This window comes from Dipodomys spectabilis, unplaced genomic scaffold, assembly GCF_019054845.1.
Source record: "Dipodomys spectabilis isolate Male_0828 unplaced genomic scaffold, ASM1905484v1 ptg000219l, whole genome shotgun sequence".
NCBI lineage: Eukaryota > Metazoa > Chordata > Mammalia > Rodentia > Heteromyidae > Dipodomys > Dipodomys spectabilis.
This window is the reverse complement of record NW_024870896.1, coordinates 5,458,567-5,475,333: the sequence shown is the minus strand read 5'-3', so window position 1 is coordinate 5,475,333 and position 16,767 is coordinate 5,458,567.

Sequence of the window (16,767 nt, the reverse complement as noted above, 5' to 3'; positions counted from 1 at the left end):
TTCCTTATGATTTCCTTTAGTAGTTTCAAAGTGTTAGGTGCTACAGATATTTGAAACATATGAATTGATTTTTTTTTTTGGTGCAAGGTGAGAGATAAGGCTCTTTGTCTCAGTGTTCTACTTGAGAAACCCAGTTTTCTGAACACAATGTGTTTAAGAGGATATCTTTTCTCCATTGTAAGGTTTTGATGCCTTCATAGAGAATCAAATGTCTGGCACCTGCACTTTGGTGAGAAACACTCAAAGCATAACAAACAGGCCCTCAGCATTCTGTCTACTGCCGTGCATTGTCAGGCTGGTCTGTAACACTCATTTCCTTCAAGTTCTGGTGCCGCTGTATGGTTTTGGCTTTTTGTTAGATAATTCAGTGAGGCTTGATAACTTTGATGATGGGCAGAGGTAGACATGATTCACTGTTATGGCTTGAATCCTTTGTTGTAAAGGAGCATATCCCTTAAGATGGTGATGATCTATGCCTTAACCAGTCAAAATCTATCTGTACCTATAGCTATATATCATCTATTTATAGATTGCACTCTGTGGTTGGAACCACAATCATCAGGGCCCAAAAGAGTCTAAAGGCCCCATCCACAAGTGCATGCAAACTCATCCATTTATAGAATGGAACAACGTTTAATCACACGGGGCAGGGGGGGAGGGAGACAGAATAAGGTCATAAACAGATCTAGCGCAAGATTTCTTATGAGTAATGCTGGATCCTAGAATGCAAAAAGACAATAACCTCGAAGTCCACAGAGAGAAAATTGTTTTCTGTCTATAATTCCACACCTCGTCTCAAACTCCTGTTGGTAGGACATCACCAAAATAAATGCATTTCGGTCATTATAGATCTCAAATGTTTACCTTTTATGCATCTCCATCTTTTGCTTAAATAAACCTCAAATCTTTTTTGTGATCCTATGTTGGAAGAAAATAAACAATACGAATGACTGGCAATAAAGAACAATCTCAGGCTGGGCACTGGTGGCTCTTACCTGCAATCCTAGTGACTCAGGAGGCTGAGGATCACAGTTCAAACACAGCGAAGCAGGAAAATCTGTGGGGATTTTGTCTCTAAGTAACTACCAGAAAACTGTAAGTGGAACTATGGCTCAAAGTGGCAGAGGGTTAACCTTGAGCAAAAAGAGTTCAAGGGCAGCAGCCAGGTCCTGAGTTCAAGTCCGATGACCAACAGATAATACACAAAAAAGAACAATTGCAGTCAGATATGGAGGTATGTGCCTGTAATCCCCACACCTGGGAAGCTCAGGCAGGAAGACAGAGTATCTTGACCTAGGCTATTGTATTAGACTTTTTGCATTGCTAGACAAACTAACTGATGGAGACCACATGAGGCTTGAAGGTCTTATTTTGTTTCATGGCTTCAGAGATCTCTGTCCATCAAAGCAGGGAGGGGATGACAGAGCAAATCAAAGCATGACATCATGTCAGTCAGGACACAAAGAGGGGTACACCTGTATGAGCTGCCTTTTTCTTTTCCCCCTCTTTCTTTCATCTGGAACCCCAACTTATGTAATGGTGTTACCTTCCTCCCATTAAACCTGGTCTTCCATGTTTCACTCTCTCTGAGCAAACCTTTGCAGGTATAACCAGAAGCATGCTTTCATCATCCAGTCAAGTTGTCAGTCAAAGCCAGCCATCATGACCTTTTCGGTGTATCAATATGGACATCCTAGTTCTGTCTTGCATCCAAGTGTATTGTATTTGTATTTGCAGCGACCATCATCAACAGGATTGTGCATGTTCCTCCTCTTTCTTTCATTTTCGGTCCCTGATTAGATGAGAAAAAAATTAAACCAAGTCACAATAAACTTTAGAGTTTATTTAAGTAACCAATGTGATTCGTGGAGCAAGTAATTCTAAATAAAATGTAAATCAGAGCTCCACTGAGGGAACACAAAGTGGATGCTTTTATAGGAGACATTCAGAAGTAAAAAGGCATTTTGATTGGCCACAATTAAGCTGTTGACTTCTTTGACCTAGCTCGATGGAAAATGCCTACTTAGGCTATAGTACCAAAAAAAAAATCTACAAATGCAATAAAATGCCCATCCAAATTTTAATGACATTCTTCATAGAACCAGAACGAAACAATTCACAAAATTCATATGGACTCACCAAAGACCACCCCCTTCTAGGCAAATACTGAGTAATCCTGAGAAAAATTAGCAATGTGGAGCAAAAAGATCAATGCTGGAGGCATAGGATACCTGATTTCCAATTATATTACAGAACCATAGTGACGGCAGCAATGACAAAGAAGACATGTAGATAGAAGTAAGGATACTGGGTTTAAGCAATAGGCCCTGTTCTTCTAGCCATCCTGATGCTGTGATGGGAGGAAGGGGCTTTCCACCCATCTCTGAAAAGCCTACAGGTAAGAGAAGCCATTCATTGGATTACAGATGTCATGCTGTTAAGCCTCAGGAGAGCTTTTGCTACCAAGAATGCTCGTCCTAAATGGTTTGATTGGCTCTCCTCTAAGAATCTCCCTATATGGAAATTGTGAGGCATATCCCCTATCTAGAAAGTTTAAGTTGACCCCTGAGCTACTTCCCCAGATGGAAAGTTCTGCTTGCATCTGAATATTCCCATATAAGGTCTCTTTTTTTTAAGGCTCAGTCTCTACCCCAAGCATGTGGTTTTTGTCTTTAAAAGCTTTGTTGAAGCTCCATTCTGGACTGCAGGTCTTTGACACAAAAAGTCCACCTGCAGACGCCAGCTCTCTAATGCCACCTCTGAAAAATACGGCTTCTCATTGTTCACAATAGCCAGGATATGGAAACAACCAGATGCCCCACGACAGATGAATGGATCCAAAAATTGGGGTATCTATACACAATGGAATATTATGCAGCCGTTAGAAAGGACAAAATAATGGCATTTGCAGGGAAATGGAGGGAACTAGAAGAAATCATGTTGAACGAGGTAAGCCAAGAGCAGAGACAAATGACACATGGTCTCCCTGATAAGTGGATGTTAAATCCAAAACATAAGGTGATATGACAAAATTAAAAAGGCTTAAGAAACAAAGGACTTCCACTCATCTGGTCGAATCACTACTAAATAACCCCCAAGCTGCTGATCACATGTATGGCATATATGTGCACACCAGAGGGAAACCAGGAGGATGACACAGAACTAGAGGGAATCAGGGAAAAACATACAACAGCAGGACCCATCAGCTGCACTGGACATTGACCAAAATGAACTAAGCAACTCAATGGCAGCGATGGGAGGGAGGGAACAAGTGGGAAAGAGGGAACAGCTGATGCTCTGCAAAACAACAGAAATGCACATATCACCCGATGTGGAAGAAATAACTGTATCGCAAAGCTCATAGAACTCATCAATGTTATAGACCGTGATAGACAATTTGCTCCAGGAAAATTAGAATGTGTTTGTGACTTTAACTAAGCAGCACTATCCTACAATACTGTGAAATTTGGGAAGTTATGTAACCACTTAATCACAATAAAAAATTTGAAAAAGAATAAAGAAAAAAAGAAAAATGTGGCTTCTCTGTTTTTTAGCGATTGAGTTCAGGTACCACTGATCAACAACATAGAATAGAGGCCCCAGAAATAAACCTACGTAGCTCAGCAAGGGGCTGAAAAACATACATAAAAGAAAAGACAGCCTAATCCACAAAGGTTGCTGGAAGAACAGGTCCCACATTGAAGATGCAAACTTGACCCTTGACTCTCAGTCTGCACACCAAAAAAAAAAAAAAGATTAAAAATGCATCAAAGACCTTAACTTTATACCCGAAACTTTGAAAGTACTATAGGAAAACATAGGCAAATACACATCAAGGTAACAGCACAGGCAATGAGACATAGCTCAGGAAATAAGAGCAAGAATTGGAAAATGGGAGAAACAGACAAGAAGACTAATGGCACAGAAGAACCAGAAATAAATCCATGCAGCTACCGCCAGCTCCTTGTTTTTTGCTTTTTGTTTTGCTGTGTGTGTGTGTGTGTGTGTGTGTGTGTGTGTGTGTGTGTGTGTGTGTGTTTGACAAAGGAGCTCAAAGTGTACATTGGAGGAAAGAGGGTCCCTTGAAGAACTGGTTCTGGGGAAACAGGATGAGCACATGGAGAAGACTAAAATTAGATTCCTGTCATTCATCCTGTATTAATATAAGTTCAAAAATGGATTGAGGATCTAAGTGTAAGGCCAGAAATGTTGAAACTACTACAAAGGAAAAAGAATAGGGGTGACTTTTGAAGCAGTTGTTGTCACAGGGAGGAACCTCTGGGTTGGAATTCCGCTAGCTCAGCAGATAAGAGCCAGAGTGACGAATGGGACTGTATTAAACTAAAATGCTTCTTCACAGCCAGGGAAATAGTTGCTAGGCTGTAGAACTGGGCTGTGGGATGGGAGAGCATCTTTTCCAGACACATCTGACAATGAATTTATAACCAGAATAGACAGAGAGTTCAAAAATCTAAACTCCCAGCTGGGTGCTGGTGGCTCACACCTGTCATCCTAGCTACTCAGGAGGCTGAGATCTGAAGATCGTGGTCCAAAGCCAGCCCAGGCAGGAAAAGTCCATGAGACTTTTATTTCTAATTAACCACCAGAAAACCAGAAGTGGAGCTGTGATTCTGAGTGGTGGAGTGCTAGCCTTGAACAAAAGAGCTCAGGGACAGTGCCCAGGTCCCTGAATTTAAGCTCCATGGCTGCTAAAAGGGGAAAAAAAACTAAACTCCCAAAGAATTAAACCCTAACTGATAAATGTATAAATAAACTGAAGAAACAATTCTCAAGAAGTAGAAATGACCACCGAGGAAATACAAATCAAAACAAGATTCCATTTCATTCAAGTCAAAATGGTCATCATCAAGAAGTCAAACAGAGCCAGGTGTCAGTGGCTCATGCCTGTAATCCTAGCTACTCAAGAGGCTGAGGATTGTGGTTCAAAGCCAACCCAGGCAGAAAAGTCTGTGAGACTCTTATCTCCAATAAACCACCAGAAAACCGGAAGTGGTGCTGTGGCTCAAGCAGTAGAATGCTCACCTTGACCTGAAGAGCACAGGGACAGCACCCAGGCCCAGAGTTCAAGCCCCACGACCAACCAAAAAAAAAGAAGTCATACAGTAACAAATGTTGCAAAGGATTCAGAGGAAAAAGGAACCCCAATACACTGTTGGAATGAAAACCAATGAAACTCTTGTGGAAATTAGTATGGGGAGTCTTTTTAAAAATAGAACTACTCCTGGATCTAGTAATGCAACCATTGGATATTTATTGAAAGAATATGAGTCCGGCACCAATACCACAGAGGCACCTGTGCACCGTGTTCCTTGTGGCCATAGTCACAATAGCCAAGTTATGGACACATTTCAGATACAACCGATGAAGGGATCAAGAAAATATGGCACATATACACAATGGGGTATTGTTCAGCCATAAAGAAGAATGACATGGCGTCATTTACAGGGGAAAATACATGGAGCTGGAAATCGTCATGTTCAGAGGAAGAAACCAAACTCAGAAACACAACTTGCAAAATAGAGTCTGGAGGTGTGGCTCAGCCAGGAATAAGTAAGCCAAATGAGAGTACCAAGCCTTGAGGGTAAGACAAGCATGCGCATACACACACCCACACCCACACATGCACACCCACACGCACACACCCCCACACACATGCACACACACACACACACACACACACACACACACACACACACACACACAGACACAGAAGGGGAACTAATTGGAAAGAGGAAAGGGATCGGTGGAGGTAGAGACAGAGGGAAACAGAGAATGTAATGAAGGCGTAATAATATGACCGAATACATTATCTACATGTATGAAAATGACATTGTTTTGTACAATTAATAAATGCTAATAAAAATAAAGAAAACAACATCCCTACTTACATAAGCTGATTGACTTCTTCTGATGGGTTCATGTTTAAGTTCTCTTTTCCTTTACACGTAGGCATTTGCAAGGAATCGCTCAAGTGAAATTTGGCTTATGTTTGCACATCCAGCAGGGCTGTGGTCACTTCTGAGAATTAATTGGCTTCGTTTGCTCAGGGATTCTTCAGACCTGGTCTTTGTTTTAATGTACTTTAACAAAAGCAAACACAGAGGACTTAGGTCTAAGGACAGGAGTGTAAATGCTGAAACAGGGCAAATATTAAAGTCATGTCCAGCTACAGGAACTAGAAGCGAAGGGGAAAGAGGGGGATACATATTTTCTTCTTTTAGACTAGAGGGAGATGGCTGAGGGACAATCCACTCCATAGGGTAAGACAACGAGGCACAGAGAGTTCACTGAAACATTATAAAGACAGGAATGAGACAGGATGAAACTATGGAAATGGGGAGGGGCATGGAAAGGAGAGAAGATGGGAGCAGTAATGCAAAGTATCCAGTGGAGCAATGCAAGAAACAGGAAGCAAGATCTTCCTCTGAGCAGGAAGAACAGATGTTTCAGGTGGTTTTTTTTCATTCCTTTGTGTGGTCCTTGGGTTTTGTGTATCAGCATGCATTTTACTTCAGCAATAATATGTAGTACCAAGGAAAGTTCAGGAAACACATTTGGGTGACCCTGTGGAATGAGGTGAGCCTCAGCACTCCGCCAACCCCCTGCCCACCTTCTTCCCTGGCCCTCACTGGTCTCTTCCTCTTCTCATCTGTCCAGTGTGGAGCAGCTCCCTGTCCTCTGCAACCCTAAATCCCACCTTCCTGGGCCCAGTATGGTCCAATCTGCGTCTCCAGGCAGCTCCCAGAGACTTCCACATTGACTGTCCTTCCTTTATGCAAGGTTTCCTCATTGCCTTTCTCATCATCTCCTGTTTCTTCATTTCACAGAGTGAAGGGGAAAGCATCTGCCTACCCATTCCTCTTGGCCTCTGTTTATCCATAGAAGCCTGGACACAGGACCCAGTGGCTGGGCCAGGCCTTCCTGCTCCAAGTGCCATCTACAATGCCACCAACAAAGCACAATGAAGCACAGGAAAACCATCCTTTTATGGTAACAAGTCCTCCTATTTGGTGGTTGAACAGTAATGATATGGTGGATGTTTTTTTCCACAGACAACTGGCCTAACAACAGGGAAACTTGTACATCTCTGCACCTGCAGAGCCTCGACTTGGGCCTGCCATCAAGTCGATGCTCAGCCAATGCATGAAGCCCAAATCAAAAGACCCTGAGATTACTCGATAAAAACAAAGGGTTTTATTAGCTGTCATGGTAACTGGTCAGCAAAAACACAAAACCAATCCTGGGGCTAATTTTCCAAGTCAACAGAAGCATGACTAGACAGATAGCAGTTGGGGGAAAATGCTCACTGGCCATGAGAAGCTGTGGTGTTTTGGAATTTTGTGGAAAAGAAAACAGACATGACTTCCACTGAGGCTGTGGCTATAGTAGCTGTTGTAAGAGAGGTAGGAAAATACAAAGCAGAAACATCTTGGTGTAAGAGAATTGCCTGTAAGAGATTCAGTTGCTTCTTGATTGGTTCAATTTGCAAACAATTATGATGGCTAATTTTCATCAGGCAAAAAAATTGGAGCAGTGTTTGTTTTAGGTACTCTTTTTCACTTTGGAGATTTAGGGGGGGTGGCATCTGGAGCTGAAGGCTTAACTCCTATCTCTTTCCATTCTGCACCCTCAAACTGACAATTAAGTGTAGGACATCTCAGAATTATTTTTATCAAAAGATATCATTTTGGGCCCTGATGGCTCTTGCTTATAATCCTAGCTACTCAGGAGACTGAGTTCTGAAGGTCATGGTTCAAAGACAGCCCAGTAAGAAAGTCCATGAGATTCTTATCTCCAATGACCACTAGAAGACCAGAAGAGGAGCTGTGGCTCAAAGTGGTAGAATACTAACCTTGAGCAGAAAAGTTCAGGGATACTAACCTTGAGCAGAAAAGTTCAGGGACAGTGCCCAAATCCTTAGCTCAAACCCTACAAGTGACCAAAAAAAATTACTAATAATGAGGGCAGGTTGGCTCAATAAGGCTGGGGTGAATATCTTCCTAGCAATGCCCATTAATGATCTCTGGTCACACTTTCCATGTGAACAACTGAAGCCACAATTTCCAGGACACACTAGGAGATCTGTTTCCAACCTGGAGCAAAGTAACTTTGAGATGTAACTCTAAATCGACAGACAGCTTAACAAATACCAGTGGAGACTGATGTATATCAGCAATGATTGGGCTGATGGACACCTAGGAGAAAACCAGAAGGAGCTAGGAGCGACCATGACCCCTCATGTGCTCTGTAGATTTTGAATTCCTATTCTGATCACTATTTAGAAAACTATTGGAATAAAATAATCAAGCCAATGGACCTGGAAACTAGAACAACGTTCACTATGAAAATGCAAAGGGCCCTTCCATTTCGAGTTGGTCACCTGCTCTCCTACAGAACACATTGTAAACAGAGACTCCCAGTAAGGTCCTTGAACAGGCTTAGGAGAGATCAGCATGAGGCAAGAAAAAAAGTTAGTGGGAGCATTATAGGCAGACAGAAGTGAAGTCTAAGATGGGAGACCATAAACTCTCAGAGATAGAATCTTGAGAGAGGGGGAAAAAAGTGGTAACCTTGTACGATAACAGCATTGTGAGCTTCCAGAATGCCCAATGCTGAATCATGGAGTAAGGAAATAAATGCTTTTTCCAGTGACCATGAAACTAAAGGCTCTCATTTTGTTAGACAAAGGGTCATGGTCCACCCCTTTCCCTTTACAATGTAATAACTGGTGCTCAGGTAGGAATTTTACTGGCACTTTGGGTCTTGCAATTTGACTGACTCAGGTTGTTAAGTCAGCAGCAATTTTCTTTGGCCTTCACCAGCTCTGAATTTCTCACTCAAACCAGACAGGATAGGGATGACAGGGAGCATTAGTGAACGGGTTTCTAAATTGGCTCAAGCAGCCCCACAGCAAGATGTCCATATTCCAGTGGAGGAAGAGGAAAGAGCATCTCCTACATAATTCATAGTTATGGATGCCACCATCTTCTTTTAAAAATTGGTGTAGAATTCCTCATGTTCTTTCTCTGGTAGCTACTGGCACTTCAGCACCAACTAACCAATGGTCAACTGAACTGAAAAAATTCTGACCACATTTACAGTCAAGTTGTAAAGTTGTATGCTTTCTTTTCTTTTCCTTCCTTCCACAGCTCTGTTTCACAGGCTTGGTGTGTGTGTGTGTGTGTGTGTAACTGGAGAGAAGAGTCTCAGGGTTTCTACTTCCCAGGCTGACTTTGAACTGCGATCCTCAGATTTCAGTCTCCTGAATATCTAGGATGACAGGCTTGAGCCACTGGCGGGCCAGCAAGTTGTGTGTCTTCTGTAGGTAGTTACTCAGTTTACTTTTCTCATGGTGACAAGAAGAAAAGACCAAGTGTCGATTTTAAAAGAATGCCACGTGGAGGTCGTTTAGATTGAAAAGGAGAAAGTAGTGTTTGGGAAATGCAAACATGACTCCATGCTAACTAGAGATCTTAATTCTCTGTAGATGTTGAATTCCTATTCTGATCACTATTTAGAAAACTATTGGAATAAAATAATATGGAGAGCAATTACGGAGGGAGGAGCTTCTCCCCAGAAGGATGCCCAGGGCATACACAATCCCTTAAGTATAAAAACGATTAAATACCTAACTTTTTTTTCCCTCCAGCACAAGTTAAACAGTAACCAACCAGAGGAAGCTACAACACCGCTGATCTCAAGGTGAAATTAATTTTGTTACAATGTTTCCAGTTCTCAGAGGCTCTTCTCTCTACCCACTTACCCGGATGGATGGATGCATCTAAGGGGCCAAAGGCTGAGCTAAGGTTAGGCTTTGCCGGAGAGGAAGCTGCGGTGGGAGGGTGCCCCCTGGTGGTAGCTCCAGTTGTTCTTAAGCTTGAGAGGATGGAGAAACTCCTTGCAACCTCTTCTGAAGGATGGAAGCAGAGGCAGACCCTAAGTCCCACCACTTGCTTGAAACTCTGAGATTCTCTGTATTTTTACAGAACGTTCTGATTTTGTTTTTCAAGACCCTGCCTGATTCCCACAGGTCCAATGATCGTGGTTAGGTCTGTGTTGGTACCCTCAACCCCCATGATGAATGCTGACCAGGTGTAATGACTGGTAATTCCAGATAGAAACTTAACTGATCTTTGGAGTTCTGGATTTGACACTGGTTGGGTGACTCAGGTCAAGCTTAATTCTTGTCCCCGAAGTTAGGGAGTTGAGATACGAATCCTTGGGCAGCTGGTACTTGGCATGAACTGGGAAGGAAGAAGAGGGTGGTGGGGAGAGGAAAGGAACTTTGTTCTATATGTGCCAGGGCTGGGGCTTGAACTCAGGGCCCAGGCTCTGATCCTGATCTTTTCTTTGCTCGAAGTTAGGGCTCTACCACAGGCTCTACTTTCAGTCTATTTCCTTTTTTTCATAGTTAACCAGAAATAAGAATCTCACAGATTTTGCTCCCTGGGCTACCTTTGCACAAAGATCCTTAGATCCTGAGTAGTGAGGATTACAAGATGTGAGCCACCAGCACCCAGCAAGAAAGGAAGTTTTATACTCTAAAAGGGATGAGAACAGAAAAGCAAAAAGAATTGAACATTCCCAGACTGTGTATTTTCTAGATGTTAGCCTGGGTCTTGTGGTACCTGCTTGTGTTTGCTTCCTCTGACAGCAGAGGAGAGCGAAGAAGAAACTTCACTCTCAATGACCTATGACACCCCTCCCCCACCACATACTTGAGGTCATAGTCCTTCCCCATGCTTGTCTGTTACATGGTGTGGGAGAAAGTTCCCAGGGTAGCATCTGTAGGGTAAGGTTATGAGCCTCTTCCCAAGGAGCTCCCTGGGGAGATAGGAGTCTCTGCCTGAATAGCAGTCAGCCCAGCTGTGGAGATGTGAATGAACACACTCAGGTATATAGGGAAGAAGAATCATTTCCCCCTGAACTGTGACAAATAAGCCTGCTATGTCAGTTACCATGGTAGGGAGACACTAGTACGCCGGGCAGGGCAAAGGGCCAAAGGAACAAGAAGAGATAATGGGAAGAGAGGAAAGAAGAATGCAGGGAGTGGGATCCAGACAGGCCTTTCTGGAATAAGGATGAAGATGAATAAAGAAAATACAAAAAAGAAGGAAGGAAATGGGGGAATGTGGAAAAGACAGTTTGGGAAGGGAAAACTCTAGAAAAGGACATTGGTGTGGACTTTTATTTTGGTGTCTGTTTTTGATATGTTTTACTTTTATTACAGAGGTGATGTACAAAGGGGATACAGTTTTATAAGTCAGGGGAAGAGCCAGTGGCTCACACCTATAATCCTAGCCATTCAGGAGGCTGAGATCTGAGGATTGCCATTCAAAGCCTGCCCAGGCAGGAAAGTCCCCATGAGACTCTGACCTCCAATCAGCTACTCAAAAGCCAAAGTGGCGCTGTGGCCCAAGTGGTAGAGCGCTACCTTGAGCACAAAGGTTCAGGGACAGCGCCCACACCAAGTTTAAGCCCCACAGCTGACACTCACACAAAAGAGTGGATTTCTTTTTAGACCATGTCACCCCTTTCCTTGCTCTTTCCGTTTTTCCCTCCCAACTTACACATTGGTTCATTTTCAACATAGTATCCAGTGACACTGCTGCATTTTTTTCACCCTTTGGCCCTCCATTTCTTGGCCCCCCTTATCCTCCCAAAGACAGATAAACAAGACACAAACAAAAGAAAACAGAAATAGCAACAAGGGAAAAAACCTCTTGTTTCCATTTCCTGGAGTTCATTTTGATAAATATTATTTTATATGATCAGATGCATATAGGCATTGTGCCTTTGTGTTCCTCCCCTAAGAGTATTTTAGTATTTTAGTCTCTTAATTTCTTTCTTTCTTTGAGTGGATTTTATTTTAGGGGTGTGTGTGTGTTTGTGTGTGTGTGTGTGTGTGTTTGCAAGCTTTGAACTCAGGCCTAGGTGTTATCTTGTAGCTTTTTTGCTCATGGCTGATGCCCTACCAGCCCGGGTAGCAAAGTTTGTGAGACTTTTTTCTCCAATTAACTACCAAAGCCAGAAGTGGAGGTATGTCTCAAGGGGTAGAGTGCTAGCCTTGGGTTTTTTTTTAAAGAGAGGCGGGGCTGGGAGGGTGGCTCAGTGGTACAGTGCTTGCCTCGCATACATGAGGCCCTGGGTTCAATTCCTCCAGCACCACATAAGCAGAAAAAGTTAGAAATGGCACTGTGGCTCAAGTGGTAGAGCACTAGCCTTGAGTGAAAGAACTCAGGGACCGCACCTAGGCCCAGAGTTCAGGTCCCACAACTGACAAAAAAGAAAGAAGGAAAGAAAGAAAGAAAGAAAGAAAGAAAGAAAGAAAGAAAGAAAGAAAGAAAGAAAGAAAGAAAGAAAGAAAGAAAGAAAGAAAGAAAGAAAGAAAGAAAAGAAGGAAGGAAGGAAGGAAGAAAGAAAGGAAGCAAGCAAGCAAGCAAGCAAAGCTCAGGGACAGTGCACAGGACTGAGTTCAAGTCTCAGGACTGGTATGCACACACAGACACACACACACACACACACACACACACACACACACACACACTGTATAACTATGTGAGATGATGCCTATGTTCATTTGCTGCACTCTGGTTACCATCTCGCTGATTATCTATATCTCAAAACTCAGTATATAAATACACTCAGTCAAATTAACTTTTAAAAAACTTAACCATGATAGATGCCTTCAATATATACATTTTTTTTTTAAAAAGGAAAAGGAATGTGAAGGACTTTGGAAGAACTGGATATATAAGGTAACAGGATCATTTTATGAAAATGTCTGTTGGCTTACATCTGGGTGCATGTGAATTTTATTTTGTCTTCCTTCTCCGGCAGGCCCTGTGGGGTGATACCCAGGAGGCCAGAGCACCATACGCTGGCATTGGAGGATGTGCCTGGATACCCCATCCCTTCCATAATGAATTGCCATGCCTAGAAACTCTGAAACTCTTCTCCGTGAAAATCGTTTCTCTCCTCGGCCTAACCTCCTCCTGTGTTGAAAATGCATTATCCTTTCAGGTCTGGCATGCAAACTGTATTCGCCATGGTAGCTGCATAGCCCTGGCCAGGAAGCTCCCAGAAGCTGAGATTGAAACTGATTCCTGTATCTCATGGTATACACTTTTGACTCCTGGAATTTGCTCCCCCTGAGGCCACTGTCTATCTATGATCCAATTAAAGGGGTTTGGTGCACAGGATGAGGAGTGAATTCTGATCCTAGAAGTTATGCTGGCTTGATTACTTGTGAGCACCCTACATGTTAGCCTTCCTCCTCTCAGAGTTAGACAGCTTCGAAAGAACAGAATGGAACTTTCTGTATGCTCAGCTAGCTGATTGGCTGGCTATCTCTGGAAAAAAAGAGAGAGTGGGGAGGGGAAGAAAAGAAATTTGCATCATGTTTTGTGAGAAAGCAATACAAACCTATGTGTTGGAAAGAAAGAACACATATTTGAAAAGAATCTATTTGGGAAGGGTTCGAGATGCAGACAATTCACACTGTTTGGGAAGCAACATCAAAGCTCAACGAAATGAGCACTAGGAAATGGGTTCCGGCAAGGGAGGGGTTATGTGGGAGAGGGGAGGGGTAGAAGAACCAATGGGGGAAATGGGTAGAATGCAGGCAAGAATGCATTGTCTATGCCACAGAACTGAGAAAAATAAGACAAGGGGTGGGTAGAAGGGGAGGTGAAGATGTTGAAGGGATGCCACAGATTAAGATGCATTGTCTACAGAAATTGCCTTGTTAAATGGCAAAAAATTCAATACATAATCTAAATATTAAGAAGAGGGAAGGGGTGGTTTGGGCATGGTGGTAAGAATGTTAAAAGGGGAGACATTGATCAAGAGTCACTGTATTCATAAAATGTTAAGTTGAGGGGCTGGGAAGGTGGCTCAGTGGTAGAGCGCTTGCCTTGCATGCATGAGGCCCTGGGTTCGATTCCTCAGCACCACATAAGCAAAAAGAAAAAAGCCGGAAGTGGTGCTGTGGCTCAAGTGGTAGAGTGCTAGCCTTGAGCTGAAGAGCTGAGGGACAGCGCCCAGGCCCAGAGTTCAGGCCCCACGACTGGACCCCCCAAAAAATGTTAAGTTGAATGGCAACTCCTTTGTACAACTACCTAAAGAAAATAAGAATATATTGAAAGAAAGGAAGGAAGGAAGGAAGGAAGGAAGGAAGGAAGGAAGAAAGAAAGAAAGAAAGAAAGAAAGAAAGAAAGAAAGAAAGAAAGAAAGAAAGAAAGAAAGAAAGAAAGAAAGAAAGAAGAAAGAAAGAAAGAAAGAAACAAGCGTGGATCTGGGTACCAGTAGTTCCTGCTTGCAAATCCAGGCTATTCAGGAAGACTGAGATCTGAGGAGAGGTAAGAGAAAAATGAAAATCACATTACTGATCTCTGGGGAAATCTCCACTTGTCACCATGACTTTGTCTTTCCACCTGCATTATCCCAAGAGTAGAATAACGGCATCTAATCTGTTTAGCAACCTGCTCTGAGCTTTAATAAATTTTTCCATATTCATAGGAATGACTCCATTCCTGCACTGTCATTTATTTTCCTGAAAGCACAGTCATTCACTTTGGAGGCCCTATAGTTTGATGATCGTGAGAAACTTGTTTTAAAAAAGCCCATCTGGATCTGTTTCTGAAACTGTGATAATCATATTGGTTATTTTAACAATTAATGTCTGTCCTTATTCACCGGGAATTAATTCTTAGAAAACGTGTTGTTGTGCAAATTGATTGAGAAGTGGATAGCTCTTGCTGGGTCATTTGTTTTGTAGGTAATGAGTACCAGGGTGGTGCATTGGAGCTCCCATCTTGAGAGCATCCTACAAGTTACCATCTGGCTTCAAATGACTCACTTGAACAAACTCATAATACATGATGACCCAGCTATGTCACTGGACCATAAAAGATGTAGAATATATTATAAAGTATATCATAGCTGGGCACTGGCGGTTACTCAGGAGGCTGAGATCTGAGGATCAGGGTTCAAAGCCAGCCCAGGCAGGAAAGTCTGTGAGACACTAATCTCCAATAAACCACCAGAAAACCGGAGGTGGTACTGTGGCTCAAGTGTTAGAGTGCTCGCGTTGAGCTGAAGAGCTGAGGTATAGCACCCAAGCCCAGAGTTCAATCCCACAACCAACAAAAAAAGTATATTATAAGAGTTTTTTATTTATGCTGATACACAGAAAAGGATGGTGATAGTTTCCTCCATTTTCACCACAGATGAAGGCAACAAATGTGCCCACAAATCTGTGAATCATTTCCTTATGATGTCATTGTGTGAGCCATGATGACATACAAGAGACAAAGGAAGAAGGAGACTATTCAGTAAGATATCTATCCTCTAAATTCCATGTCGATTCAACTTCAATACCCTTTGAAGGTTTTTTTGTTAAAAGCTTTAACCGGTCATGAAATCTTCCACCCAAGCCAGATCTCTTTTCCTCTATGGCTCCCTGGGTAGGAAATGTGTCTGTGCCAGAGGCTTGGTGCTGAGCGCTCATGTGGCTGTGGAGAGGGCAGGGCTCTGGGTCTTGTTCCACACCTTAAAGCTCTGTGAACAAATTTGAGCAGATCAATTAAGTTTCCCATCTGGAACCAAATGAAAATGCTTGCCAGATCCGCCTTACATGGTAGTATAATTCTCTATGAAGATGGTTATTAAATTAAGGGGTGATGATTAAGACCAACTGGCATAACTGCTTGGGTTTGGTTAGCCTCCAGACATGATGAATGCTAAACTTGTTTAATTAGTTTTTCTTGCAGTGATTTGAAAGGCTGCTTTCATAGAGAGTTGGGCTCTGATTATACTTGATGTTGGGCCATGAGCACTGGTGCCTGGGTCTATGACACATTCACCTTCCTGGGGCTAACTCCATCCGTTACAGATACCCAGAAAAACAAAGCCAAGATGGTGGTAAAATGAGTACTTAGTATGGCAAAATCAGAAAACACAGGCTACATCAGTTTTACACACACACACACACACACACACACACTGCATTGTATTATATTAAAATTACAAATAATTCTCATTTCCCATTTGCTTCCAATCTACCTTTGTAAATGAGCATAAAATTGAACATAAAATTGGAGCTCAGTAAAATCTGCAGGTATTTTGGCTCCAGTCCGTCTCCTGTTGGGCAGGATTTTTCCTCAAGCTGTCAACATGAAAATTAATAAGTTAATTCTCTCCTTCCTGTTGCATCATGGAATACCCATTAACCAGAAGAAAGAGAGGTTGCAGAAGAGCAGATGGATGTAGAATGAAAAGACAGACAGAAGTGTGAGGAAACTCAGGCAGAAAGGAAGAGAAAGACAGCAGGGATATATTGAATTATTGACTCTCCCAGAGTAAGCACAAACTGTCCATTCCTTATCTTTCACCCTCATTTTGTTTTTGTCAATTGTGGGCCTTGAACTCAGGGTCTGGGCATTATCCATGAGCTCTTCTGCTCAAGGGTAGTGCTCTACCACTTGATCCACAGCGCCATTTCTGGGGGTTTTTTGAGTGATTAATTGGAGATAAGAGTCTCATGGGGACTTTTCTGCTTGGGCTGGCTTTGGATTGTGATCCTCAGATCTCAGCCTCCTGAGTAGCTAGGATTACAGGCGTGAGCCACCAACGCCTGGCTTTCATACTTATTTTACCAACAAGAAAATCAGAGCTTTGTTTATGCACTCAGACAGCAAGGCTATGAAGCAGGACTTTCTGTGATTTTTCTCATGCCAAAAATAA